Source organism: Canis aureus, chromosome 22, assembly GCF_053574225.1.
Source record: "Canis aureus isolate CA01 chromosome 22, VMU_Caureus_v.1.0, whole genome shotgun sequence".
NCBI lineage: Eukaryota > Metazoa > Chordata > Mammalia > Carnivora > Canidae > Canis > Canis aureus.
In genome coordinates this window covers 16,597,229-16,624,821 of record NC_135632.1, presented here as the reverse complement: position 1 = coordinate 16,624,821, position 27,593 = coordinate 16,597,229, and the positions used below count along the sequence as shown (strand labels likewise).

The 27,593-nt window shown below is 42.0% G+C and overlaps 2 long non-coding RNA genes across 2 annotated transcripts in view; one reads left to right on the top strand and one right to left on the bottom strand.

Moving 5' to 3' along the window:
* LOC144293809 (uncharacterized) overlaps window positions 1–27,593 on the top strand; it is a 52,846-nt gene that overhangs the window by 23,513 nt on the left and 1,740 nt on the right. The window contains exons 2-3 of the long non-coding RNA XR_013361128.1: window positions 14,165–14,278; window positions 16,198–16,379. This is a non-coding gene — a long non-coding RNA (uncharacterized LOC144293809). The remainder of the gene's footprint in view (window positions 1–14,164; window positions 14,279–16,197; window positions 16,380–27,593) is intronic.
* Window positions 425–6,727, bottom strand: LOC144294311 (uncharacterized). The gene is made up of 2 exons (XR_013361731.1): window positions 6,396–6,727; window positions 425–669 (listed from the first exon to the last, which is right to left on the bottom strand). It is a non-coding gene; the product is annotated as an uncharacterized LOC144294311 (long non-coding RNA).

Here is a 27,593-nt window from a genome sequence, read left to right as displayed (position 1 = left end):
TTGACATTTTATATGCAAACCTGAAGAGAGCAATGCTCAACTCAAAGAGATGAATCTATGAGGATGGCGTTTCAGATGGTGCTGGAGAGAGTGGCTTATTCTCCTTTTGCAGGCCAAAATGGGCTTCATGGCCAGGCCAGAGTTCCTCCAGTGCTCTTAAGAACATCATTTAGTGAGGAGTAAAAATGAATAGTGCATGTGCTTTTAGAGAAGGGCAATAAATTGAGAAAAGATTTTACTCTCCTCCTCCTAAGGAGTCTTTCTTCTTAATGGTTCTTCGATGGTGTCTCTTAGGAGAGCCCTACAATAAGTGACATTTTTAGGGAAGCTGATTGCCAAGTCAGCCTTAAGAGCTAGATTCTGAGAGCTAACTGGGATTAACAAGAGACATAATTACAATCCAGGGGGAAATCTCCTATTTGAGTTGTGTATATGGCACTTTACCCCATTTTTTATTTCCAGGAGGAAATGGGATAAAATTGCAGCAAGAGACATTTATGCCTATAATAAGGGTTGATTTCATATTGTGATGATCATCATCAGACTTGGGAAGGGGATTTTGTAGGGCAGTTGTGAAATTTCTCCTCCATGAGGTTCACAAGAAGAAAATCAGGCTTTGGCTGATCTGGTGGTGGAAGAACTGGTCGGTCAGTTTTGTTGTCATCTTTTCTGGAAGCAGAAACAGAAAGGTCAGAGAAACTGAAACCCTAAAATCTCCTGTACCTGCTGTTTCCTCCTCTTGCCCCAATTTTGTTCAGCCCCATTTTTGTCTCTCTGGCCCTCACACCTCCTTCCTAGCAAAGGGCCACTTTTGATCTTTGTTGTTGTTTCTATTTGCACCATATTCCCTTCCCCAAATTCTGTTTGGGAGCTGTGGGTGGTGCCACAATGGAAAGAACATGGGTTCTGGGCTCAGACATTCAAATAGTCATCCATGTACGTTGCATGAGGGCTCACCATGGGCCAGGGATTGTACAGAGCACATGATTCAGAGCAGTATCCTGCCCACATTCTAAGGTGGAAGACAAAAAGAAAACAATCGAAAATATAGGTAATATGCTGTCAGGTAAGGATAGTGCTAGAAACAAAGCAGAGTAAAGCATTAAAAATGATGAGTAGAAGATGGTGCATTAGTTAAGATGGGCAGGGAAGGCTTTTGTTGGCAAGTCACATGAGCAGAGACCTGAGTGAAGTGATAAATAGGCCAAGTGGAAATGTGGGAAAGCTAGTGCCAGGTCCTGAGGTTGGAGTTTCCTGGGAGTATTTAAGAAACAGCAAGGAGTCAAAGTGGCTGAGCTGGAAGAGCAGATGGAGAGTGATCAGCAGTGAGACTGGAAAGCTAGGATGGGGTCAAGGCCATCTGGGGGCATGTAAGAATTTTAGATTTATTCTGAATGATGTGGGACAGATAGCTGTGAAGGGTTTTGAGCTGGGAAGTGACATGATCTGACTCATATTTCCGCAGAGCTGCTCTGGCTGCTGTGTGTGTAGATAGGGGTGCATGGGCTGGGGAGGCCAGTGAGGAGGCGGTGGCGGCTGTCCAGATGAGCGACCATGTGTGCTTGGGCCAGAGCAGTAGCTGGTGAATGATGACTCACTTTGATACTATGTCTGAATCCTGGCACAGCTTCTTACAAACTGTGACCTTGGATAAGTTATTTAGTTTCTCTGAACTTCAATTTCTTCTGAGAAAATCAAGGATGAAGACACTTCCTTCTTGCAATCACTTGCTTCACTGCAGGCCCTCAGGAACTTAATAACAAGCCTATATTCTTCCTTTTGGACATTGTCCTTCTTCTCCGTGAGAAGGAATTCCTACAACCAGAGTTAAGCCTCAGGTGCAGAGGGTTGAGTTAGTACCGAAGAATGAGTAGCCTAGAACCATCATGGCCCACGCAAGATGCCCCCCAATCTCCGACATTGTCTTATTTATTTATTTCTTCTCCATTTTATGCTCCTATTCTCCTTCCCTTTTACCCCAACCAATCATTCTAGTGTTCAACGAGGGTCCTTTTACAAAGATCTAGTGGTGTTCTTTCTGTGTGTATGTGTCTTAAGTGAACCTAAATAGTATTGTGTCATACATTCTATTTTCTTTCTTATTTTACTGAATTCTTTGTTGGCCAGATCCATCCTTCCTGCCAGGTACCTATTTAACTTGTTGCTACTAACTGCTGACCCATGCCATGATGTGTATCCACCCCAATTTACTTAGACACTCTTCCAACCCCCTGGAACCTGAAACAACTCAACAACCCCACACTTGTGTCTCGTGGACTGTGTGAGAATTTCCCGGGATATAGACCCGAGGAGCAGGGTAGCTAGGTCATAGGTATTTGCATACCTAATTTGACTAAGTATTCACTGAACCTTTCCAGAATGGCTACACCATTCCCAGCAGCCATACATGGAAATTTGCATACCCCACATCCCCTCCAGCGCTTGGCATTATCCAGTTTTCCAATATTACCAGTCTAATAAACATAAAGAGATGGCACTTTGTTAATTAGAATTTCCCTGATTACTAATGTGTTTGAGGATCTCTTCACATGCTTATTAGCTTTTTGAGTTTTTCTTTCTATAAAATTGCTAAATCATATCCTTTGAACATTTTTAATTTGGGGTTATTGGCTATATTCCTTTCAATTCACAGGAGTTTCTTGTATATTCTAAATAATGTATTCCTTGCTGATATTAAATGCCACAAATACATTTTTTCATTCTGCCACCTATTAACTCCAAAATCTCTTTCATTGAATTGGAAAATATTTAATTTTGATATGCTCAAATCCATCTAACTTTTGTCATGTGGTTTACGTATTCAAGGTATTGTTTAGGAACTGCTTACCTCTTAGGTCACAACAATATTCTATATCTTATTTTAATTATTTTATATGTTTATCTTATGCACTTAAATCTTTTAACCATTTGGAATGAAGTGATATTAGGTAGGAATCCAGTTTTATTTTTCTTTTGTTCCAGTTTTTCACACTGTTACTAAGCAATATTTTCTTTGATTTATGGTGTTACTTTAAGAGTAAGAGTATATAAGAGGTATAATAATGAGTCTCCCTTGGCTCTCTATTCTGTTCTTTTGGTCCATTATCTGTTTGTAAAGCAATACCAGACTGTTTTTATTACTAGGGTTTCATAGCATATTTTATTATGTGCTAACGCAAGCTTATCTTCATTACTCTTCCTTTTTAAGGTTGTTCCAATTAACTGTAGATTTTTTTTAACTAGATTTTTATTCTCTCATAGAAATTATTGAGGTATAACTTGCATATATCAAAAATTATATGATCACTTTCACCATTTATTTAAATGAATATTTATGATCTTTCCATGTTTGTTATGCGTAAAATTATATCTCAAAAAAGTATATGGAAGAAAAAAAAAGTCCAGAATTAAGTAAGCTAAGACAAACTTAAGATACAGACTCTTGTAGCACCCCAGATATTTTTTCTTGTGCTCTCTGCCAATCCCACCCCCCACCATGGTTGGCTTAGAACTTCCCATAAGTGGAGTTAATCCATATTCTTTTATATCTAGATTCTTTCTTTATTTTTTATATCTATATTCTTAAAAAAATAACTATATCATAGCAATGATGTGAAAAAGACCAATAAAATCTGGGGCAAGTTGTGCTATCCCCCAGGAAAGGTGTGGTCCTTCTCTCAGGCTGCTGGTGGGTGGGAAGGGCTGAATCAGTTTAACCTTTAGTTAAAGTGAGTTCTTGGCTTCCCTGTGCCTGTAGTTTGCTTCCGTTATCACTGGCTTCGAATATTGTGAGTGTAGAATCAAGACCTCCCCTGCAGGAGGGATGGGGATCTGAAGATCCAGGGCCCTCTATACTTCTACTTTTCAGCCCAACTGCCAGCTTTCTGCACCATGGGAGCTCTGCACTGTGGGGAGTCACACTGGTCTCCATCATCAGCCTGTCTTCGTGTCCTCTTGCCCTGTTCCAGTTTTCAGAGGGTGGCTGCGGTGCACCTGGTGAGGCTTAAACCCTGGTGAAGCACCTTCTGCCCTGTTCCCAGTGACAGCCGCCACTGCCTGTGAGGCCCAGAGTTCCTTAGAGGGAATTCCTTCAAGTCTCTTACTTCCATCGCAAGTAGGAAGTCTATAAAGTTCCTTTCAACTCCATTTGGAAAATTGATGGTGATTGTCTTGAATTTAGGCTGATGTGGGGAGAATTGATATTCCTGTAATATTAAGTTATCCCATTCAAACCCTTGGAATTTATTCATTCATTCAAGTCATAGATACACATATTTGCATTTATTAAACATTTTTAAAAATTTATTTATTTCAGAGAGCGAGGAAGAGAGTAGGCATGAGCAAGAGGGGGGGCAGAGAGAAAGAGAGAAAATCACAAGCAGACTCCCCTCTGAGCGTGGAGCGTGATATCACGGCCCTGAGATCATGACTTGAGCCAAAACGAAGAGTCAGATGCATAACTGACTGAGCCACCCAGGCGCCCCTGTATTTATTTGAATTTTAAATTCTACTTCCTATAGGATTTTTTTATTCCTATATATTTTATGAGTTTTGTTGCCATTGTGAATTATATCTTTTAAAAACTAATATTTGCTAATTGGTTATTACCTACTATACTGGCTAATTGGTGTAGAGAGATGGTACTGATTTTCTGAGATTGCCCTTAAACCCAGTAATTTTGCCAAGCTCTCTTATGTTTCTAGTTTAGATGTTTATAATAGTTCCTAATAGTGAGCATTTTATCTGTTTTTCAAAGTCTTCTACCTCTTTTTCTTTTCCACTGGCCAGGACCTTCGAGCTCTGTTGATCAGTAGCATACAATCATTTTTATGGTTCTTGACACTTCCCTGCCCCTGCTTCATGCCTCCCTGGCCGCAGCTGAATTGAACTAGAAATTAAGGCCTGACCCAAGCTGGGCCAATCAGATTCCTCTCCCCCAGGAATTTGGAATTGGAATTCTGAGTCGGTGGTCAGCCTCCGCTTAGGCAGGGGAATTGGAAGGTGTTGTAAAAGTGGACTAGGAGCAGCCAAGTGTCATCACTTGTACACAGAAGCAGGGGGAGAAGGAAACAAGCAAGTCAAAGGCAGCAGCGTAAGGAAGGGACAGTGCAGCCGGAGAGAAAGACACATGGACAGAGGCAGAGAAGAGCACACAGATACTCCCAACACATGAAGAGGGAAAAGGGGAGAAATGATCGTGGAGATGCCAGACACAGGGAGAGGCACAGGCCCACCCGCATAGCCGTGCATTTGGAATAAGAAAGAGACAGACGCACAGACACAAATGCAGATAGACATGGAGAAGGATGCAGAGACACACACAACAGACACAGAGAAAAGGAGACAGACAGACAGCTTGGAGTCTCAGACTCAGTGGGGCTGAAGGGGTTCATCCAATATACGGAGGCAGAGAGGCTGCCTCAGCTTCTGGTGTGCGCGTTGCTTGCCGGGCTGACCTGTGCCCTCAGGTTTGGGGAGATTCCTTCCTTAGAATCCTCATAACAAATCCCACTTTACTTAAGCTCTGCTGAGGGGCTTCTCCCTGACATTAAATGCACACTCCAGCCCACAGGTCCCCTCCACACTCCAGTTTTGCACAAATCTGACCGTACCTAGGAAGTTCAAAGACGTGACAAATCTAACCCGTCTAGATTGGAACTCTTGTTTGTTCCCTCCAGGACACAACACCTTACCCCTTCCCGTGTTCCTACTAATACAGGAGCCACCTTCGCTTCTTCCCTTTCACTCAGCCCCTCTGGCCAACCAGTTTTTCCAGTTAGTTGTGTCTCTGATCCATCCACATTTGTCCACCTCCTGGAGGTGGGGGTCTAGCCACCACCATGTCTCTCACCAGATTACCATAGCAGCCTCCAAACTAGACTTCCTGCTTTCATTTTTGCCTCTTCTCATCCATTCTTCACACAGCTGCTGGAAGGTTCCTCTGAACATTTAAATTGTCTGACAATATACTTCTGCTTACCATCCTCTTTAATAGCTTCCCCTTTCACTTTGTACAAAATCCAGCTCCTACCAAGGCTTACTAGGTCAACATGACCTGCTCCTGCCCATCTGTTCTCACCTCAGGTGATCCTCCCTCAGTCACTGGGCTCCACCTCAACACATAAACTCACATTAACCTCAGGGCCTTTGCACATGCTGGGCTCTGCCTGGAATGCTACTTTCTATGGCCAGCTTCTTATCATTTAGTTCTCACTTTACGTCTCACCATCTCAGGGAGAATGGAGAGACAACTCACTAGTGCAAGACCATCTAAAGTAGACCCTGCTGCTTTCTTCAACGGCTGGTATCTCAATGGCTTCCTTCACAGTCCTTATCTGTCTTTACCTTTACTGGTATGTGTGTGTGCAAGTGCACGTGTGTGTCGTACTACTTACAATGTCCTCCCGTGTGACTGGAAATCCTTGATCCTTGATGGCAGGAAGGTTCCATGCATTCCTCAGCTGTGAGGTATCTTACCCTCCTCTGAACCCCTAGACCACTTGCCCCCTGAGCTCTTCCAATCACACTGGCAAGGGAGGTATGTTTTGGGGTGTCTCTCTATGTCACAATTGCCTTCTGTTTGGACAGAGTGCCACCCCATTGCCGTGGGTGAGGGGTCTGGAACTGGTGATACCACATGACTCATCTCCACATATCTTCTCCCACAGCTGATTGGACCAGGCTGGACAACTGACCCAACATGGGACTTCTGACTTTGGGCCTGAAAGACCTTGATTTTAGGCAGTGTTTTGGGATGTGGCTGGATCCAAGGCACATGGGACAGCCATGTGACCTGTGTTGCAGGGAGTGTTGGCCCAGAGAAAGGAACGAGGGGGCAGGGAAGGAAGGAAGGGCAAGGGGGATCTGCTTCCAGTCTCTTGAACTGGCACTTGGGGAGGCCCAGCTGCTCTGCCTTTTCCTGGACCCCAGTCACATCTGAATCCTTACCATGGACACTTCCAGGATTTATGTCCATAACCCGTTCTAGACTAATTGAGCAGGTTTCTGCTACTGATGACCTCACAAACCTGACTCAGTTGGATTTTTGTGTAGTGTATTATAGTTACCCCATCTTTCCTTGGCGCGTTAAGCTCCCGGCAGACAGGACTTTAGGATTTCACACATCCTTGTATCTTCAGGGTGCCTAGTACAGTGTGATACAGGTAGTAGGGATTCAATTACAAATTTAATGAGTGGATTCTTCATACTAGAATAACATATCCACATGACCTCATTTATATTATCTATCAAAGAGAACCACATGCATCAATAACATTTTTCAAGAAACAGTGGTTATTATTAAGAACCCTTAGTATTGAAACAGTGGATAGTTATTTTAATGCAAACTTTGGGAAACCACATCTTGTAGATAAATTTTTTTTTTCAGAATCCCCTGTTCCAGAACCTTCAGTGGCTCCTCCTTCAAAGTATATTTGAAGTCCTGGAGCTGAATTCAAGCCCTCCCATAATATGGCCTTGGGTCCTTTTCATTCTCTCTCCTATCTCCTACCGTAGGCACAGCAGATCTCACCCTAGCCTCCTCTCCTCATCTTGCTCAGACTTGCTTTACTACTTAGACCACAAATATGACTTTGCATCAATGAAATAATCCCAATGAACTCTTCCTGAGTACTTAGCACATAGTAGACACTGGTTGATGCTGAGGTTTTCCTTTATTTTCCAGTGGCCCCTTCCCCCCAAATTGCGGATATGGACAATTGGTGTTTCCTCAATCCTTTGTAAAAGGATGATAAACTACAGCTTCGAGCGGCCCTTGCCCATCAGGTGGAAGCCCATTAGTCCATTCCTGTCGAGACATTCTGGAGTCTTCAATAAATAAGAACCTCAACAGTTTAAGCACCGCAGACGATGGGAACACAGAGACAACCCCTATACCTAAGGATATCAGGAAGATATCTTCTACCTGGAAGAAACCAATTGAACTAAGTTTGAAAATTATGGGCAAATTTCAGGGCATCTGGATGGCTCAGTGGTTGAGCATATGCCTTTGGCTCAGATTGTGATCCTGGGGTCTTGGGATCGAGTCCCGCATCAGGCTCCCTACAGGCAGCCTGCTTCTCCCTCTGCCTGTGTCTCTGTGTCTCTCATGAATAAAAAAATAATTTTTTTTTAAAAAAAGAAAGAAAATTATGGGCAAATTTGTTTCCTGGCAACCCATCTTTAACTGCCTTTGTGGTCTTCAACCCCACCTGCTCTCTCCTACTAGGTCTGAAGAGGTGACTGAAGTTCGGATGGTTCTCCTGCAGACCCCTTCATAGACCAAAAATGCCCCGGTGACAGTTACATGCATACTTAACCCTTCTGCACTTTATTTGCTAGAGAACAGCGTTGTGTCCTCCTTTATTTCTGGTGCTAATTCAGACTTCGAAAAATTGTGTTTGCGGAAGTTGAGAGACCGCCGGACACAGGGTGACAGTTGGTCAGGATCAGCACTTGCTGCTTTCTATATTCAGCATCTTAATGTGGTTGGCAAAAATCCATGCTGCGTGGCCTGTGCCTGCTGCACGAGTCTCTTTGGGTCATAGAAAACTCTGTAATACTCATTTTTTTTGGAAATCGAAGGTTTCCCTTCAGGTAACACATCAAGATTTATAGTACCTTGGACAAAATTAGGCATTAGATTAGGAATTCAATGCATGACAATCTATCTTCCTTCCAGAGAGATATTGTTGCACAAATCAGAAAATCATAGCCTGGCTGTATAATCAACAACATTTCATTCCAGAAAGCATATTATAGCTGGAGTGATAAGGCCTATTGAAGCCACGGATGGCATTTCCTGAGGTTTCTGAACAGCTATGCTTTCTGGGAACCCTAGTGGCTTTTCCAAATACATTTGAGGATTTTCAAGTCAGCTCCGTTTCCTTATAACCAGAGCTGATACCGCCAAGGTCATAGGTTCATTTCAACAGGGGGACAGTGTTCCTCACTTTCTCTGGCTATATTTTCCATCTCTAAACATGCTCCAGTGAATCTGTTCCATGTTAAAAAACAACAACAAAAATAATTCCATTAACCCCATATCCCTTTCTTGCTCCAATCTTGTTTTTCAAATCCTTTACAGCCAAGTGGCAGCCATAACATGTGTCTTGGTCACTATTTATTGCACGACGATTGGTCAAACACATAGTCTTACCTAATTTCACTTAATCACAACAACCCCATATGATTAGTATTAATATCCTGATTTCTGGATGAAAAAAATGGAGGTTCAGAGGGGCGGCAGGTAGGAAGTTGCACCTTGGGGATGAGTGTCTCCGCCTCTTCCCACTCATGCTTTGTCCCATGGCAGCCCAGCTTCTTCCTCCATGCGCCCCTGCAATGGCTCTTCCTGGGGCCACCAGTGACCTTTACTAAATCCCATGGAAAGCATCCCTTCCTTACGTTGGCCGACCTCTCTGCAGCATTTGCCTTCAGCATCTTCCTACAGCCTCCATGGCCCCAGTGTTTTGTTTTTCTCCATCTCCTCTGGAAGCCCCTTCTGTCCTTCTGAGTGACTTTTCTAACCTCTGCCACCTCTTTGGGTTGGTGTTGCTGGGAATTCTCGGTCCTCTGCTCATCGCAGCGTCCCCATCCTTGGATGGTCTCACACGTTCCATCTGCAGGCTTCCAGCTCCCAAGGCTGTGTGTCGAGTGTGGCCTCTTTTCTCTCTCAGACCCGCAGCTCCCACCACCCACCAGATGTCAGTGACCTGAAGTGTACCCCAAAGAAGAACCTGTGACACAGCAGGCCTGAGGGACGACCAGGAGTCATCTCATCAGGCCCTGTGTCGCTGCGGGCCTCTTTCCTCACCCACATCATCTATCAGCTCTGTGTGGCCCAAGCTCCCCCTTGGCCACCCTCCGCTATGCTTCCCTTGTGCCCCTGGAATGCAGAGCCCTCTTCTCAAAAGGATCCCTCCACCTTCCTGCTCTCTCTGACACTTGATTTTCCCCCAAGGACTTGGCTTCTTCAGCAGTCTTTGCAAGCAGAGGCTGTCTTTCCTTTGGAGCCAAGACTCGAGCTCAATGTCCTCTTTGCCCTTATTCCATTTCCCGATGATCATTTCTTCCTTCTTCTGAGACAGGCCTCCATCCTCTTTGACTTGCATATCCTTGGATGAGATGCCATCTAGCCTCGTTCAGTGCAATCATATGCTGTCTTACTCCGTCTTCTTCAGGTACTAGTCGTCAGAAGTTTTTATTTCTGGCTCACTGTATTTCTTTTTTATTTTTTTAAGATTTTATTTATTTACTCATGAGAGACACGCAGAGAGAGGCAGAGACTCAGGCAGAGGGAGAAGCAGGCTCCCTGTGGGGAGCCTGATGTGGGACTTGACCCCAGGATCCCTAGATCATGACCTGAGCCAAAGGCAGATGCTCAACCACTAAGCCACCCAGGCGTCCTGTGGCTCACTGTATTTCTGTCTTCCATGATTGCTGCCATCATTTTTGGTGGCTTGGGCATTCCTGGAATGAGGCACCCAACTTTTTGACCTCTTAGTTGCTTACCTGCCCACCTCTGGTGATATTTTCATCCATTCCACCTCAGTACCCCCTCCCACGGGCACACCAAAGACGTCCTCATTAGCAATAACTACACCTGCAAAGCCTTAACTCAGAGCACAGCAAACTGACCACTGCCAGCTTCCCATCTGTGTCCTGTGCTACCTTCGCTGAATTCACTCTAGCAATTCTTGGACTCCCTGGGACCCTAAGATTGAGTCCTGCCAACTTCCACTACCCATCAGGCCTATTTCCTTTATTCTCAAATGTGTATTTCATTACTATTTGCTCTTGAACACACACCTTTGCTTTTCTTTCCTTTCATTGTCCTTTTCCTGGAAAAACCCAATTCCTGTGCTTAAAGCCAGTTTTCCATCCATTCTACACAAGCAACTAAGCAGATAAACATGGTTGGAGAAACACATCAGTTCTCACTTTAAATTTACCATCACAGATCCCAAGTGGGTCCCCGGATCTAGATAGTGTTCCACACCTCCCTTCTTTTCTCAAGCTTCCAGCATCTCCTTACTGTCAGTTTATAATCATGCAATTCTTTCTCTGAGAAAATAGAAGAAAGCTGCTTCACTCTCCCACCAGAATGCCCATCGGCCTTTCCCGTCCAAGTGTTCTCCTTTCTCCCTGTGACACACTCCTCTGGTCCTATCTGAAGCCGACCATTCCACCTGCAGGCTGGGTTTTCTCCCAGGGATTTCCTTTCTCTCGTTTTTATAATATGAAAATGCCCTTTTCTATTGACTCATTCCCATCAGCATACAAGCCTATTGCAGTCTTTTTAATTTATTTATTTTTAAAGCTTATTTATTTGAGAAAGAAAGAACACGAGCAGGGGAAGGATCAGAGGCAGAAGCAGACTCCCCCATGAGCTGGGAGCCCCACTCATGGCTTGATACCAGGACCCCAGGGTCATGACCTGAGCCAAAGGTAGATGCTTAACCAACTGAGCCACCCAGATGCCCCAAGCCTGCTGCAGTCTTAACAACAAAACTTTCCCTGATCCTGTATTCCTCTCCAATGCCCTATTCCTCTACTCCCGTGGTGAAGCAAAGCTCTTTGGGAGAGTACACACTTAATGTCTCCAACACCTCACTTCCCACTTTTCTGAGTCTACTCCAGATAGCTTTTGTCCTCACCACTTTACTGATTCCACTCATGTTGAGATCAATCACCTCCATGTTGCCAAGTCCAATAATCTAGTTCCAGTCTTTGGGCTCCTCTCTCAGTAACATCTGCACTGTCGATCACTCCCTCTTTCTTGAAACCTTTTCTTTACTTGACTTACGGGATACCAGGCTGACTTTTCTCCCAAAATCTAGACTTGGGCTACCTCTCTAATATCTCCATTCTTGTCTCTAGTTAGCATCCCAAGCTGAACAGTATTGTTGATTTCCACTCAATCTTATGTCTGAATCTTGGCTCAGCCCCTCATGAGTGGTGAGATATTGGGGAAAAGTGCTTAATGTCTCTGTGCCTCAGTACCTTATTTGTAAATTAGGCATAATAGTATTGCCTAATTTATAATGTTGTAGTGAGGATTAAATGAGGTATTAACAGGAAAAACATTGATCTTCATGCCTGGCCTATAGTAATAAATAAGTAACAATAAGTAGTAAGTGAGACACTTCTTCTTATGTCTCTGCTCCACACTGGTGCCTCCTCTTGGGGGTTCTTCATTCAGTGGATGCCATTACCCAGTCCCCCGAGTTTTAACCTGCTCTCACCCTTGATTCCTTCCTATCCCTAATGTCCCACATTAACCAATAACCAATAACTCTCTAGTCCGCCTTTTAAATATTTCTGCCCCTCCCCCATTTTCCATTCTTGCTGCCCTTTCTGCATTTCATCTCTTGTTTGGCTGTAGCTCCCTACTGGTTCTCCAGGCCTTTCCCTCCCCTGCAGCTGGAGTGAAGCGATCACTTTAAAAAGCATATCTGCCCATGTCACTCCCCTTCAATTTCTCCCCATTGACCTCAGGAGAAGATCTAAATTGCTCAGTGTTACTATGCATTACTATTACGATACAAGATGTGCCAGAGCTTGGCCTTGGCTTCTTTGTCCAGCTTCCCCATCATTATTCCCTACCCGATCTCGAAATCCAAGGCTCAATGTTTCTGAACCACTTTTCATCTACAAAATTTGCCCTGAGTTCTCACCTTAAGGCTTTTGTACATGCAGTTTCTCTTGTCTACATCACTGTACTGCTCCCCCACTTTACCTCACTAACTCGTATCTGAGGTCTCAGTCCAGTTTTTCCTATAAGAGGCTGGCACTGCTTTCCCCCTTCTGGGTTAACTGCCCCCTCCCACCAGTGCTTACACAGATTCCAGTACTTCTCCTTATGATTTCCCATTTAATTATCTGTTTGTTCCCATTTAAATGATCTCTTTCCTCATCAGCTCCTAGAGGAGAGACCTCATGCTCCGAATGGAGCATTTTTAGTGCTTTGACCTTCTTGGAAATTTTTCCTGTTCCCTGAAGTTTTAGGTGTGCAGTTAATTGGATGCAGTACATCTAGACTTATAAGTGGGCCTGAGATTTCATTCCCTTAATATTTGTAATGACACTGTGAGATTATATGGCCTCTGAGATTATTTTCTAGTCCTAAAATGCAAGCGAAGGCTCCCTGGTAAGTTGGGCTATGTGGGGCTTGGGTGTCACACACCAGGATGGAAGGGCTGAAGATGCTGGGGGATTCTGAGACCATCCTTACCTGGTCTAAAACAGCTGAGCAAATAAATAAATAAATAAATAAATAAATAAATAAATAAATAAATAAAAATAAAACAGCTGAGCAATGGACTCACTTTCTACTTTTCCATTCAGTTGTTTAAAAACCATGTAGACACTGTCTAAAAGGAAAGTTATTACTTTGGGGAATGACATAACTGTTTCATATTCATTTTCTACCTCAGCTTCTTAGAATAATGGAGAAGGCAAGAGATAACAATTAAATGGTGCCACTCCCCAAAGGCCACTTGCTCCAGTTTATAATCATGTTCCTGCCACAAGATAGCAAACGATCCTTCCTACAGTGGCTTCCCCTTGGTGTGTTAATGAGTCCTCATGGTTAGAAACCGATGCTACTGCAGACCTCGCTGACTCTTTGGAGGAGGCAAGGGTTGAGCAGTTGTCTGGCATCTAGATGAAGCTCGTGAAGGGGAAACAAACTTAGTCATGGGTTTTTAGAGAAATTAACTTGTCTATTCTGGGTGCCTACTCCATGCTGAGTCTCTGTGTAATTAGTCTGGCAAAAATCAAAGGGAGGGGAGATGAAAGGCTTTGGGGATAGAGGAAAAGAGGTACAGCACATGTAGGAGTCTGACATGAGAAAGGATAGCACCAGAGACATGCTTTAATATGTATTTCCCTAAAGAAAGGCAGTAGGCGTGGAAAGGAAGGATAGTTGAGAAGTGGCAATAGGAACTATACATGAAGGCCTTGCAGGAGGTGGGGAAATCTTCAGTGTTAAGTGCCCTGCCATTTCTGAAATTCTAGGACAAGCTAGAAGTTGGCAATATTTGGGGCCAAGGTATTACCTGATAGAATGGATGGGCTAAAGATCCTGAAGGGTGCTGAGACCATCTCTATCTGTTCTAAAATATCCAGGTAGCTAATTACACTTATTCTTTTCTCTGTTTAGTTGTTTGAAAACCATGTAGATACTATATGAGTAGAAAGTTATCAAACCACCATGCTGAAGAGATTTGCTGGATTTGTGAAGCCAGTGGGGAACCATGCAAGACCAAACAAGGAAGTAAGTGGTGGTTTATGTAGTCCTTTAGAAAGAGCAGAGGGGAGGGGGAAGCATTTGAGGGCAGAGAGGCAGGAGACGAGAGCACCAGTGAAGAAGTTGTTTTCATGGCACCAGGATCATCTGCAAGAGAAGATGAGTCATGAAGAGTCATGACACCTTCTCATTGCTGCAAACAGCTATACTTGGGGCCTGTACAGCCTGGTAGAGGGCGAGGTATGCTGCAGGAGCCCTGACAGGAGCAGGCTTCAGCCCTTCCTGCTCGGGTGCTGTCTCCCAGACACCTGCTTTAGCCCCATCACCAATGTCACCCTCCCTTCCTTACTGTCTCACCTTGGGCCCTTTGAGCCAGCCCAATTCAACTTGCCTCAGACCCAAGCTCCTTACCTTCCTGTCCCAACCTGCCTTTCTCCTGCTTGCTCTGCTTTGGACACTGGTGCCACCATCATTCAGCTTCCCATGTTAGAAGCCTGACCTGGATTTCTCCCTTCACAGTTTACATGCAACAATTTTACTTCCTAAATCTTTCTAGATTCTACTGCCCTCAGTCTAGCCCCTGTTATCTCTGCCCTGGATTACTGCCAAGAACTCCTGGTTATTAGGTCTTCTTAGGCTCTCTCTCTCTCTCTCTCTCTCTCTCTCTCTCTCTCTCTCTGTTGGGAGCTAGTCAATAATGCCAGTGGGACCCTTCTGGAATGCAGGTCCCTCTCCTGACTCCCTACTTCCCCCACCCCCACCCCTAGGAGAGCATCCAAGTCACTTAGTGTCTCTTGTAAAACTTTGCCTCTGCCTGGCTCTTACACCCTCTGCTCTGTGCAGAATGTTCCTGCAACCCTGGGCAAATTATCTTTTCTCTCCAAACACTGCTTTGCTTGTTTACAACCTTCCTACTTTTGCTCATGCTGGATCCCCTTTCTGAGATGCCCTTCTGATTTCCCATACTCCCTTACACCAAGTTAGTTACTATTCCCCTTTCAAGGCAAATCAGGTATCAAACCTTCCAAGAAGCTTCACCCTTCCCCAGGCTGGATAGAGGGAACTTCCTTCATGTTCCAACAGCCTCTTGGCTCCCTTTCTCATAGCATTTGCCGCCTGTGGTATAACTGTTTTCTCTTCATTCATCTCTTTATACATTCACATAGGATGGTGACTCTGTTGGGTTTATTTCTGTGAGGCCCAGGGCATAGGCTTGACACAGTCTTAATGGGCACTTAATTTATATTCGCTGAGAAATGAATGCAATGGCAACATGTATGGAATGCTTCCTGTCTGCCTGCCCTTGTGCTGAAATGATCTCATCAGCCTCCACATTACCCCTGTCAGGGAGGTATTGTTACTATTACCCCCTTTATGGGTGGGGAAATGGAGGTTTAGAAGTTTAAGTATCAGAGCCAGAATTTAATCCCAAGCATATCTACTCTGGAGCTTGCATTCTTGGTTAGAAATGAAGTGCTCCACTATTGCAATGAGGAGGGCTGGGATCCCAAACTGGGATTGGAATTATCACTGTGGGGCAACTGCCTTCTGGAAATAAAATACAGGGGAGAGGTCAGACTCAGGGTCTTCCCTGCATGGCCTTTGACACCACATAACTGATTGCATTTATGGCCCCCCTCTTACTCCTGGGCTACCAACCTGACTCCCCCTCAGTTCGTGTCCAGCCATGACTCACCTCACCCCCACCCTCTGTCTCGAGATGGGGGTCTTGAAATGCCCTCTCTTTCCATGTTGCCTCCCTTGAAGGGCTTCTAATGTAACTTGCCATGGGCAGACTCTGGATGAATATGCTGGAAGCACATTCTCCAGCCTGACATGTCCCAAATCCCAACCCAGCCGAGGCCGGAAGCATCTCCTCTGAGCCTAGATCATCTTCCTCTCTGGCTGGAGCCATCAGTATGTTCCCTCTCTGTCTTTTATCCTAGCTTAGTCTAGCTTGGGCTTTGGGCACAGCAAGGAGCTCGATAAATACTTGCCGAATTCAATTGAAAACCATCCTGCAAGCAGAAACCTGTGATTTGCTGTCCAGCCTGCTGAGGCATGTTCCAGCCATTCTCAGAAGGGGTTTTGTGTACGATGTCCACTGGCTCAGCCTCCCAGCATCCAGGTAGGGTAAACTCCCTGTGAGACCCAGAAGATTAACCTATAAGAAAAATCATCATAATACCTTTATTGTTCCTACTGAAGCCATTTTCACATGTGGTACTCTGTTACGGAGCAGGATTGAGTCATGCTTATTTCTACATCAGTGAATCAAATCTCAGTTTTTTATAAGGTTTGCATAGCCTAGAAAAAATAGTTTGTGTGTATGCAGTATGCATGGTGAGTATTTTAAGGCTGAAGGGATTAACTTTGTGGGGGGATTAACTTTGTGGGGAATTCTCAAAATTCTCTGGGAGTTTTGTGTATACGAGGCTCTGCAATATCTGAGATGTGATTCTTTCTTCGACATCCAATCAATGGTCATCTTACTACTTTCTGTAACACACATTTATACTGCAGAATCTTTAATTTTGAATTTCTTTCGAAAAGCAGCAACCTTCCAACAAGCAGAAAGATTTACATGTCATCTTTAGCTTCATTTGGAGAGAAACTCGAATAGCTTTTGCCATAACCTCTTTGTTAGGAAGAGGAAGAGGCCAGCTGCCCACACGGGCCATTTGTATACTCTACTTGTTTTTAAGCTGCCAAATGGCACAGAGAATGCACTGGTCACAGGCTAGGCAGGGCTCCACAGTTGGGTGGGCGGAGAGCCTAGAGATTGGCAAAGGGTGCTCTCCCAGACCAGGCCAGGAGGCATCGGTGGTCTGCAAAGCACATCACAATCTGAGGACAGAGGCACAGGGTGGATTCCAAACTGCCTACCACCGAGGGCTTGGGTGGAAATGGCTAAATCCCGCACTTCCTCCAGCATGGCCAATATCTAACCAGTTTAATTTGGAAATCTCTGGTCCAAATCACAGGAGCACAGCTTGTCCATAACCCCCTTATCTTTTTTTGTTACCAGTTTCTTCAGGATACATGCCCTATTCCATGAGAGCTATTGGACTACACTCCATGGGTCGGAAACCACCAAATTCATCTCTTTTCAGAAGTCCATTTCCATTTCCCTCAGTGGCAGTCCAATTTTATTTTTATTAGACATGAAAATTCTTTGGTTCTTTCAAGTGTGTTTCTCCTCCATGGATGCATGCTTTCCTCTCCAGTCTTTGGATAAGTGGAAGATTTGGAGTTTTCTTACCAACTGTAGAGGTGATGCGTAAAGAGTTAAATCAAGTGGATTTGTGGACTTTCTCAACACCCACTCCATTCTACCGCACTCTCTTCTCCTCAACACAGCCCTGAGAGCCTTCCACTTGCCCCTGACTCATCTACTCTTGCCTGTGCAAATGTCCCAAGCAGAAATAAACCCGGGGTTTAAGCAGAACTGTAATGACATGTCTCAAAACAATGTGCCACTTTGGATATTTCCAGATTTGTACGAGCATTCATTTTCCTAAAACTCCACTTTGTAATTGGATAAGTTGGAGAGGCAGTGCTTGCAGGAATAATTTGGAGCTGGAATCTCAGCGCCTCCCTGTTATTTCTTGGATTGGAAACCTGACTGGAGATCTGGGATCTGTAGACAGGAAGCCACATCTGACATGCCTTTGTTTTCTGCTGTGATGGCAGCAATATACTTTCAAATAGCATGTGGCTGCTCTCCTTGGTATTTTAAGAAGCTATCTGTCTTGGGCTCTAGTTAATCATTATTTCCCCACAATGTAATTAAAACTGGCAGGCAAAGATGATCTCCTTTTTTCATAGCCTTGATTACACATTGAGCTTGATTCCAGGACATTAGCCCCTGGAGTCTGGAAGTGAGGTTGCTCTTCTAAGTCAGCCTCTGCTAACAGAAGACCCTGTCCTCAGGTTTCACATCCGAGTTGTTTATTTGTTGTTGCCTCTAAAAACTCTTTTGGGAACTTAGCTCACTCTCTGTTCTTCTGGGAGTCCTGTCTATGCTGGAGGTCTCTCTTCCATGAACTGGTAACAGCAACCAGTGCACAGCTGTGAAAACAGAGCAGCCCGGTCTGCTGGCCTTGGGATATCTCTCCCTCAGAACGGGACAAGACAGAGACTAAATCGGGAACATGCCCCTACTTGCTCCCCGACCCGAGAGTGACAAATTAGGCCTCAGAGAAAGGTTGGCTTTTTAGGCCATTCTCACCCTGTGTCTCCACCAGGCACCCCATGTCCTATGGAGCCACTGACAGTTGTCTCAAAAACCCTTTGAGATATATTTGGAAAAGAGATTTTGCAAGCCCCCATCTGTCCTGCTTTGTGATCATCCACTGCACAACTTGTCCAACGTCCTAATGCTTCCTGGGGAAATGCAGTCTCCTAGGGAGAAACAGAATCCCTCTGCCACCCTGCGCTAGCCCAGGCAAAGTGAGACCTGCTGATGCCCTTAGTGAAACCAAAGGGGCCTGTCACGTGGGCAGGGGGCTGAGATGCTGGGAGGAGAGCTGCAGGAGGGAGTTGGGCTCAGCAGCCCTGAGTCCTGTCTTCCCCTGGGCAGCTTCTCCTGGGACACTCCTGGCCAGTTCAGGCTGCATCACCACAGCGGCCTCAGGCAGCTCCACTCCTCTTCTGATCCTAGAGACTTGCAGCTCTTCGCTTATTTCCCTGTGGGCAGCAGCTGGCACAGGCAGGAATATTTAACCGAGACTCCACTACAAGTGCTAGAGAAATAAACATGTGATAACTGACAGCTCAGTCCACTAGTCCATCTAGGGCCACTCTGGGAGGCCCCCTGGACCACCTCCTTGAGCCAGAGGCCAGCTCCACCTACCGCTCTGGCCAGCATGTCTCAATCCCTGGATTCCAGGCTCCTCTGGCTTCCTTCCAAGATAGAACATCTTACCAGATGACCACCTTCTTCCATGAGTGATGCCCTTCACTACCTTTCTCAGGTTTCCTGGCCCTCATCCTCATTGTCAAAATCCAGCACAAGTTTCCCAGCCTCTCCTGTGTATGCTAAGGAACATGATGGGAGTGGGGAGGGGGGGTGGTGGTGAGCTCAGCATGTTTTCTTCTAGAAGTAACCAGCAACCACTAGAGGTAAGTAGAAGTGGTAAGATTTGGGTTATTTTCAAATCTCTTTTCCCTTCCCTCCTTGCTGGCCAGAATTTCTCCCTCCAACCTCCTTTGGTGTGTGCTGGCTGGAGGATTGAATGTCCTATTAAAAGCAATTCATTTTCGCAGGAGATGTAACATACTTAATCATTAGCAATGTTTTAATGACCTACCCTCTTCTGTCATTGTCTCTTTTCGTGCCTCCCTATCATGATGTGAGATCCTTGTGGGGAAGTTCTGGGGGGGTCTGGTATTTTCCTTTTTTCTCCCTTCCTTCCTCCCTCCCTCCCTCCCTTCTCTCCCTCCCTCCCTCCCTCCCTCCCTCCCTCCCTCCCTCCCTCCCTTCCCTCCCTCCCTTCCCTTCCTTCCTTCCTTCCTTCCTTCCTTCCTTCCTTCCTTCCTTCCTTCCTTCCTTCCTTCCTTCCCCCCTCCCTCCCTCCCTCCCTCCTTCCTTCCTTTTAGTGTCCATTGCCTAAAATAAAAGTGTTGTCTGCAAGAGCTCTCTGCAAACATTGCATGAAGAGTCATGAACAGCAGGGGATGTTTTGTGATTGTGTTGCTGGAACCTGTGGCCTGAGATGGAGAGAAGTTTAGGCCACAAAATGTTTAACAATTAACTTTTAATAACGTATATTGTAGACACTGTAGCATCTAACTAATAAACATTTCTTGAGTGCCAACTGTTTGTCTGGTCTGCACTAGATGTTTTGGACAAACATAAAAATACCTGGTTCCTGCCCTCCAGGGTCTTACAGCTCCATAGGAAGCCCCTCCTGGCTTTTGTCATAATCATTCCTGTGCTTTGCTTTATAGATTTACCATATATGAATCCACCCATAAGAAATACAATTTCTTTTTGCCTAGGTTTGAGATTTTATATGAATGGAATAATATCCTAACTAGCCAGTCTTTTGTGTCTGGCTTCTCTTGCTCAACATTATGTTTTTGGGTTGTATGCATGGTGTATTCATGGCTTTGTTTTTGAGTGTATAGGAGTAGTATGTTCATTTTGGTTGTTTTGTTGTATTCCATTGAGTGAAGATGTCACAATTTACTTATCCCTTCTACTGTGGATTAACATTTGGGCTGTTTACAGTTGGGAGCTATCCCAAACAGTGTGGCAATAAGCACTCTTATACATGTCTTCTGGTCCATGTGTGCACTTTCTCCAAGGTAAATATCTACAGTAGTACTTATTGGTCACTGGATGTATATCTTAAATTTGGCTATGTAAAACAGTTTGTCAAAGAATTGCAGAAACTTACACCCCCATTAGTAATATAATTCCCATTGTTCCAGGTTGTCATTAATGTTTGATAAGAGTAGGCTTTTTAATTTTGTACAATCTGGTGGCTATAATTCTCATTGTAAATTAGGAAGCACCTACATACATTTGGGATACTAGACCCTAGTTCAATTAGATGTAGCACAAATATCTTCTCCCAGTTGTGGCTCCTATTTTCACTCTTTTTATTATACTAGATGAATACACATTTTTAATTTAATGTAATCACATTTATTAATTTTTTATTTTATGGTTAGTATTTCATATGTATCTATGTATGTGTGTGTGTATATATATATATTAAATATATATTAAACTACTCTACCACTAGGTCATGAAGATATTCTCCTATATTATCTTCTAAAAACTTTATAGTTTCACCTTTCATATAGGTTTTTTAATGCACTAGGAATTGGTATAAGGTAGGCACAGAATTTCATTGGTTTTTCCTTATGCATATCTAATTGTCCCAGCACAATTCATTGAAAAGATACTATGTCTTCATTATATCCAAAATCTCTTTATCCATATATGCATGTATGTTTCCTTATACTCTATTCTAGTTCACTGGGCTGTTTGTCTTTGAGCAAATAGCTTTTTATCTAAATTACTATAACATTATAATAATTCTTGATACAAGGTAAGACAAAATTTACCACCTTGTTCTGCAAGAGTGTCTTGGTTTTTACTGGCACTTTATACTTATGAATGTATTTTAGATCAGGTTACAAAGTCCCACCAAATAAACAGATAAATACGACTTTTTGGATTCTTATTGGGATTGCATTGAATTGACATAACACTTTTTTTAGAGAGAAATCACCTCTTTAAAATAAAAATACTTTCAGACTCATAACTTGGTTTCTCTAATTTATTTCAGTCTATTTAATGTCTCTTATGTTTTATAGTGTTCTCTGTGGAGGTCTCTTGTAATTATTCCTAGTTATTTTTTGATAGTTTTCTTAATATTTTTAATTATTGTGGCTGGTATACAGAAAGGCAAATGATTTTTGCATATTTTTTGTGTCCAATAATCTTGCTAAAGGCTCTTATTGACTTTAATGATTTTTCTATAGATTTTTTTTACTTCCACATTCAGTCATATAATCTGCAAACAATAATTGTTCATTTCCTCTTTCCCCCAATCTTTATGCCTTCTTCTTCTTTCTTTATTTTTTAAAATCATGCTCACTGGGGCACCTGGGTGGCTCAGTGGTAAACCATCTGCCTTTGGCTAATGTGTCTCTCATGAATAAATTAATAAAATAATAAATAAATAAATAAATAAATAAAATCTTTTAAAAAACTCTTAAAAAATAAATAAAATCATGCTCTATGTCCTCCAGTGCAAAACTGAACAAAAGAATAACATCTTTACCTTATTATCAGTTAAAAAAGGGTAAGCTTTCAGCTCCACAATTACATATGACATTTAGCACACAAGATTAATACATGTACTAATATATATCATGTATAGTATATATTACATAGATATGTATACAAATTACATATATTCATTTGATAAGAATGTGGAAGTTTCTGCCATAGTTTTTTTTTTTTTAAGATTTTATTTTTTATTCATGAGAGAGAGAGAGGCAGAGACACAGGCAGAGGGAGAAGCAGGCTCCATGCAGGGAGCCCGATGCGGGACTTGATCCCGGGTCTCCAGGATCAGGCCCTGGGCCGAAGGTGGCACTAAACCGCCCAGCCACCTGGGCTGCCCTCTGCCATAGTTTTTATACTCATGGTTTTACGAGACTTTTAAAAAATCATGAATATATATTGAATTTTAAAAACACCTTTCTGCATATTTTAATTTAGCATCCCAGTTATTTCTTTAAATATGTTAACGTGGTGAATTATATTACTCTATTTTCTAAAATTAAATGAACCTTGAATTTCTGAAATAAGCACCAATTTTTAATACTCCATTAGGTCAGCTTGATAATTTTGTTTTCAGAAGGAGGGGAACATTTGCGTCTGAGATCATGAGTGGGGTTATCTTGTAATTTTCTCTATTCTAGACTCTCCTTGTCAGATTTGGTCATCGAGATTATGTACACTCACAGAACGAATTTGGAGTCATTCTTGCTTTTTTTATAATTTAGAAAATTTTATGTAAGATTGGAATTATCAATTCCTTAAAAGTTTATGAAAATATTAGCCTAGTGTTTTTTATGAGAGAAGATTTAAATTACTGGATCACTTCCTGTATTGTTTGAGTTAATATTCCTAATTGTGTTTTTATTATAGTTCTTTTGTATATAATGTTTATATTGTTAATTTGTATTAAAATTATTTTGAGATTATTCAAACCAACTGGAAGTTTCAAGAATATCTCAATGAACATACATATACCTTCAACCTTGATCTGCTGATTTTTAACATTTTGCCACATCTGTATCCTGCTTCCTTGAACTCTCGCTCCGTCTCCTCTTCTCTGTCCCACTCACTCACACAGACAATGCATAACTAGAGATACACATACATCTTTTTTCTGGGTCACTTAAGAGTTAGCTGTAGATATAAAAATGTCACCTGTAAATATTTCACTATGTAGTGTTTTCCTAGTACTACTCACGGGTAATTTGGCACTTTGGCACTGATATTATTATTTTATCTAACATTCAATAACATTCATATTTCCCCTAATGTTCTAGTAGTATCATTTATAGGTTTTAAATTTTTTTAAATTGATCTAGGCTCCAAGAAAATAATCCTATGTTGCATTCTCCATTTTTCTTTAGTTTCCTTCTTGCTAGACTTAGTCCCAAGCCTGTTTGAAATATCTTTCAGAACATTGACATTTTGAAGACAATTTTCAGCTTTTTAGGAATTTATTGCATCAGTTTTAAAATTTATCAGTATAAATTGTTTAGCATATCCTCTTATCTTTTTAATGTCTCTAGCACATTAATTTTGTCCTTCTTTTCATTCTTAACATTGCTTAATATTGCTTATGTTTTATCTCTTTTTCTGGATTGATTATTTAAGAGTTTTTCCTATTTCAATAATATTTTTCAAACACCAAATTCTATCTTTATTGTTCCTCTTTCCATCATTTTCTTTCTATTTAATGGTTTTCTGTTTTTATCTTTATTATTCCTTTTATTTTGCTTGGTTTGGAAGTTATTTTAGTGTCCTTTGCTTAGCTCATTAAATGTGAATATTTTTATTTTTTAATATAACCACTAAGGATATAACTTCCCTCTAAGTGCTGCTTTAGCTGTGCCCAAAATGTCTGCTATTCAATACTTCTGCTTGGTTTTTAATTCTGCTATGTTTTCTTCTTTGATTTAGGATTGTTTTCAGTGTGTCTCCAAGCTTCCAAAGATAAAAAGTTTAAAGCTCTTTGTCTTCTTATATTTTGTTTGTTTGTTTGTTTATAACTTGTGTTGTAGACAGAGAACACAGTGCATAGGTCACACTTTTCATGGAATTGAGACTAGCGATATTAACTACTACAAATGGTTTCTGTGTATTTGAAAAGAACACATATTCTCCATTGGTTGGGTATGATGTGCTTTAATGCCCTTTTTATTCACCTCAATTATTTTCCTGTATGTCTTCTATCCCTTTACTTTTTTTTTTTTTTTTTTTTACCTTATTAATGTCTAAAAGAAGTTACTGAAAGAGGTCTGGCAAAGTTCCCTACTCTGAACAGTACAATTTCTGTTTTTCCCTTAGTTCTTTCAACATTTTACCATATGGATTTTGAGGCTCTGTTATTAAGAAACCAGAAGTTTAGAGCTGTTTTATCTTCTTTGTGAATTGAATATTTGATATTGAAGTAGTGAACCTTCTTACCTTAAAGCCTGCTTTGGCAGATGTTAATAGAACTACTTGTGTTCTTTGGGTTAGTATTTGCTTCATCTCTCTTTATACATCCTTTGAATTTCATCTTACTAAGTCCCTCTGTTTCAGACAATATGTTTAATTACATCTCTTGAAGTTGACATATATAGTAAGATTTATTTTCTAATCAGGCAATCCATGTCTCTTAACTGAAGAGTTATTAACTGAAGAGTTTACATTTTTAAAAAGTCGTGCTTATGTCTGAGTGCTAATTATGTGCTATTTGTTCCACTGTTTCTGTTTCTGTTCCGCCTTACTCTTCTTTTGTCTTCTTTGAATTGATCGAGTTGCTGTTGCTAGTATTGTTTTTCTTCTAATTTTATTTTTCAGGATACTTGCTTGGCAGTTACATCTTCTGTGTTTACTCTTTCAGTGCTCACACTGCTATTTCATCACACACACTTAATGAATTATGACAATTTCTAGTGATCTTTCTACGTGCCCTGTTTCTACACAGCTGGCCTGGAACTGCTGACCCTACCTGCTTGGAGAAGTAAACTACCTTTCCATAGAGAGTAGCCTTTCTGGTGGCTCTTTCCAGCAGCAGCCAGCAGCTTCCTCTAGCACCTCTCAAATTCTGAGGCTTGATGCCCACCTGATTGCAGCCTCTAGTGGCACCCCAGAGGGCAGATTCTAACAGGTCCTACTGGCACTGCACCTCAGTGAATTCTCTGCTGTCCAGTGAGCCAAGCTTTGCCTTTTCCAGAGACGTTTGGATCTCAGTTCTGGGGGAAGTGTGGAGGACTCTTCCTTGGGTACTCTAACCCACCCAAAACATAGTGGTTGTTCCTTATATCTACCATTCTTGTCTTATTTATAAATCCCTTTCATTCTCACTAGCTAATTCCATATTACTTCAGTCGCTATTAATAATTCTTTATATTAAATTTTCTGTGTTCAAATCACTGTGATCTTTCTAATGTCCTGACAGGACTCTGACTAATATATTCTCTATAATATGTATGCTATTATGGTTCAATATTTAAATTCTATCCCGTTTCCTTCAAATTTGGCATTGCTCTTGTTATTTTATACTGTAACCCTTGTTATGCTTGCACAGGTATGTACTAATACCCTTGCTCCCCATCTGCATTAGTTTCCCATTGCCACTACAAACTTAGTAGCTTAAACAGCCCAAATTTATTATCTTGCAGTTCTCTGGTCTAGTTCTGTGTGTCTCACTGGGGTCCAGATCAAGGTGTTGGCAGAGCTGCATTCCTTTCTGGAAGTTCTAAGCAGGATCCATTTCTTCATGCTTTTTCCAGCTTCTACAAGGTGCCCACGTTCCTTGGCTCTGGACTCTCTTCCTCCATCTTCACAGTCAGTATGTTGGGCCAAGTCTCTCTCAAGCTGCCATCTCTCCAACTTCCTCTTCTGCCTCCCTGTTCCACATTTAAGGACCACTGTGATTAAACTGGGTCCACTTCAATAATCCAGGACATCCTCCTTATTTTAAGGTCAGCTGAATGGCAAACTGAATTCTATCTGCTACTGTAATTTTCCTTTGCCACGTTAGGTAATATATTCACAGATCCCAAGGATTGGGATGTGACTTCTTTAGGTCATTATTCTACCTATCATACCACACCATTTCTTCTTGCAACTGTAAATTTCCATCTGGGATTATTTCCCTATTCCTTTATAATTTCTGTTAACAGGAGTGATTTTGGTGATCAGACTTTTTTCCCTTTTTTGGGTCTGAAAATGACTTTATTTTATTTTCTTTCTTGAAAGACATTTTTGCTGGGCATAGAACTAGAGCTTGACATTTCTTTTCTTCAGCATTTTGTGCTCTGGCTCTTGCTGTTGCTATAGAAAAGTCATCATCAAACCGCTCCTTGTCTGGTTGCTTTTGAGATCTCTTTTTCCACAACGTTCTCAGATTTCCCTTTGATGTATTTTGATGTGGATTTCTAGAAATATTTACCCATTTTTGCATTTATTAGAATTTCTGTACTGGAGACTTGACAACTCTCAACAATTCTGAAATATTTTCAGAAATTGTATTTACAATATCTTTTCCTTTTTCTCTCTTTTGTCTTCTAGAATTCCAATTATATTGGATTCTCCCTCTTTCTTCCCTGTATGTTGACATTCCTTTTATATTTTTTAATCTCATCATCTCTCTGGCTGGAATTTTGAGTAATTATTGGAATCCATTTTGCAGTTTGCAATTTCTCTCTGCAGCTACCTATATTTGTGGATTAATTTGTCCATTAATTTGCCCACTTTTTAAAGATGTATTCTATTCCTTCCATTTGGTTGGTATTTCCAAGCTTCTCTTTTATTTCTTTTTTTTTCTTTAAAAAGTTTTTATTTATTTATTCATGAGAGAGAGGGAGATATATACATATATATACACACACATATATGTTTTTTAAATATATAACCAACAAATATGGCTAGACATTATGGGTAGAATTGTGTTCCTGCCCAAGAAGTCCTCCTAACTTCCAGTTCTCAGAATGCGACCTTACTTGGAAATAAAGTGCTTGCAGATATAATTAGTTCAGTTATGATGAGGTCGTACTGGAGTAGAGTAGGCTCCTAATCCAATTGGACATGAAGATGGCCATGTGAAGATGTGGAGACACAGGGAGAAGTCCATGCAAAGACAGTGGTGACATTCGAGTTTGCTGCCACAAGGCAAGGAAAACTCCAGCCTACTGGAAACCTGGAGGTGCAAGAGAGGATCTTCCCCTAGAAGCTTCAGAGAGAGAGAGAGAGAGCGCATGGCCCTACTGACCTCTCAGTTTCTGACTTCTAAGCTCCAGAATTGTGAGAGAATAAATTTCTGTTGTTTGAAGCTCTCCAGTTCATGGCACTTTCCTATGGCAGCCCTGGGAAACTACACTAGATTGTGGAAAATATGCATATATTGTTTTCATGGCTTCTACTTAATGCTTTCTAAAGTAGTTATACCAATTATATTCCCACTTTCAGTATGAATATTCCCATTGCTTTTCATTTTCACCAGTACATGGTACTATTACACTTTTAAAACGTTTTTAGTTTTGATGTATGCGAAGTGGCACCTCTTTTGGTCTCTTCGAGTTGCTATAA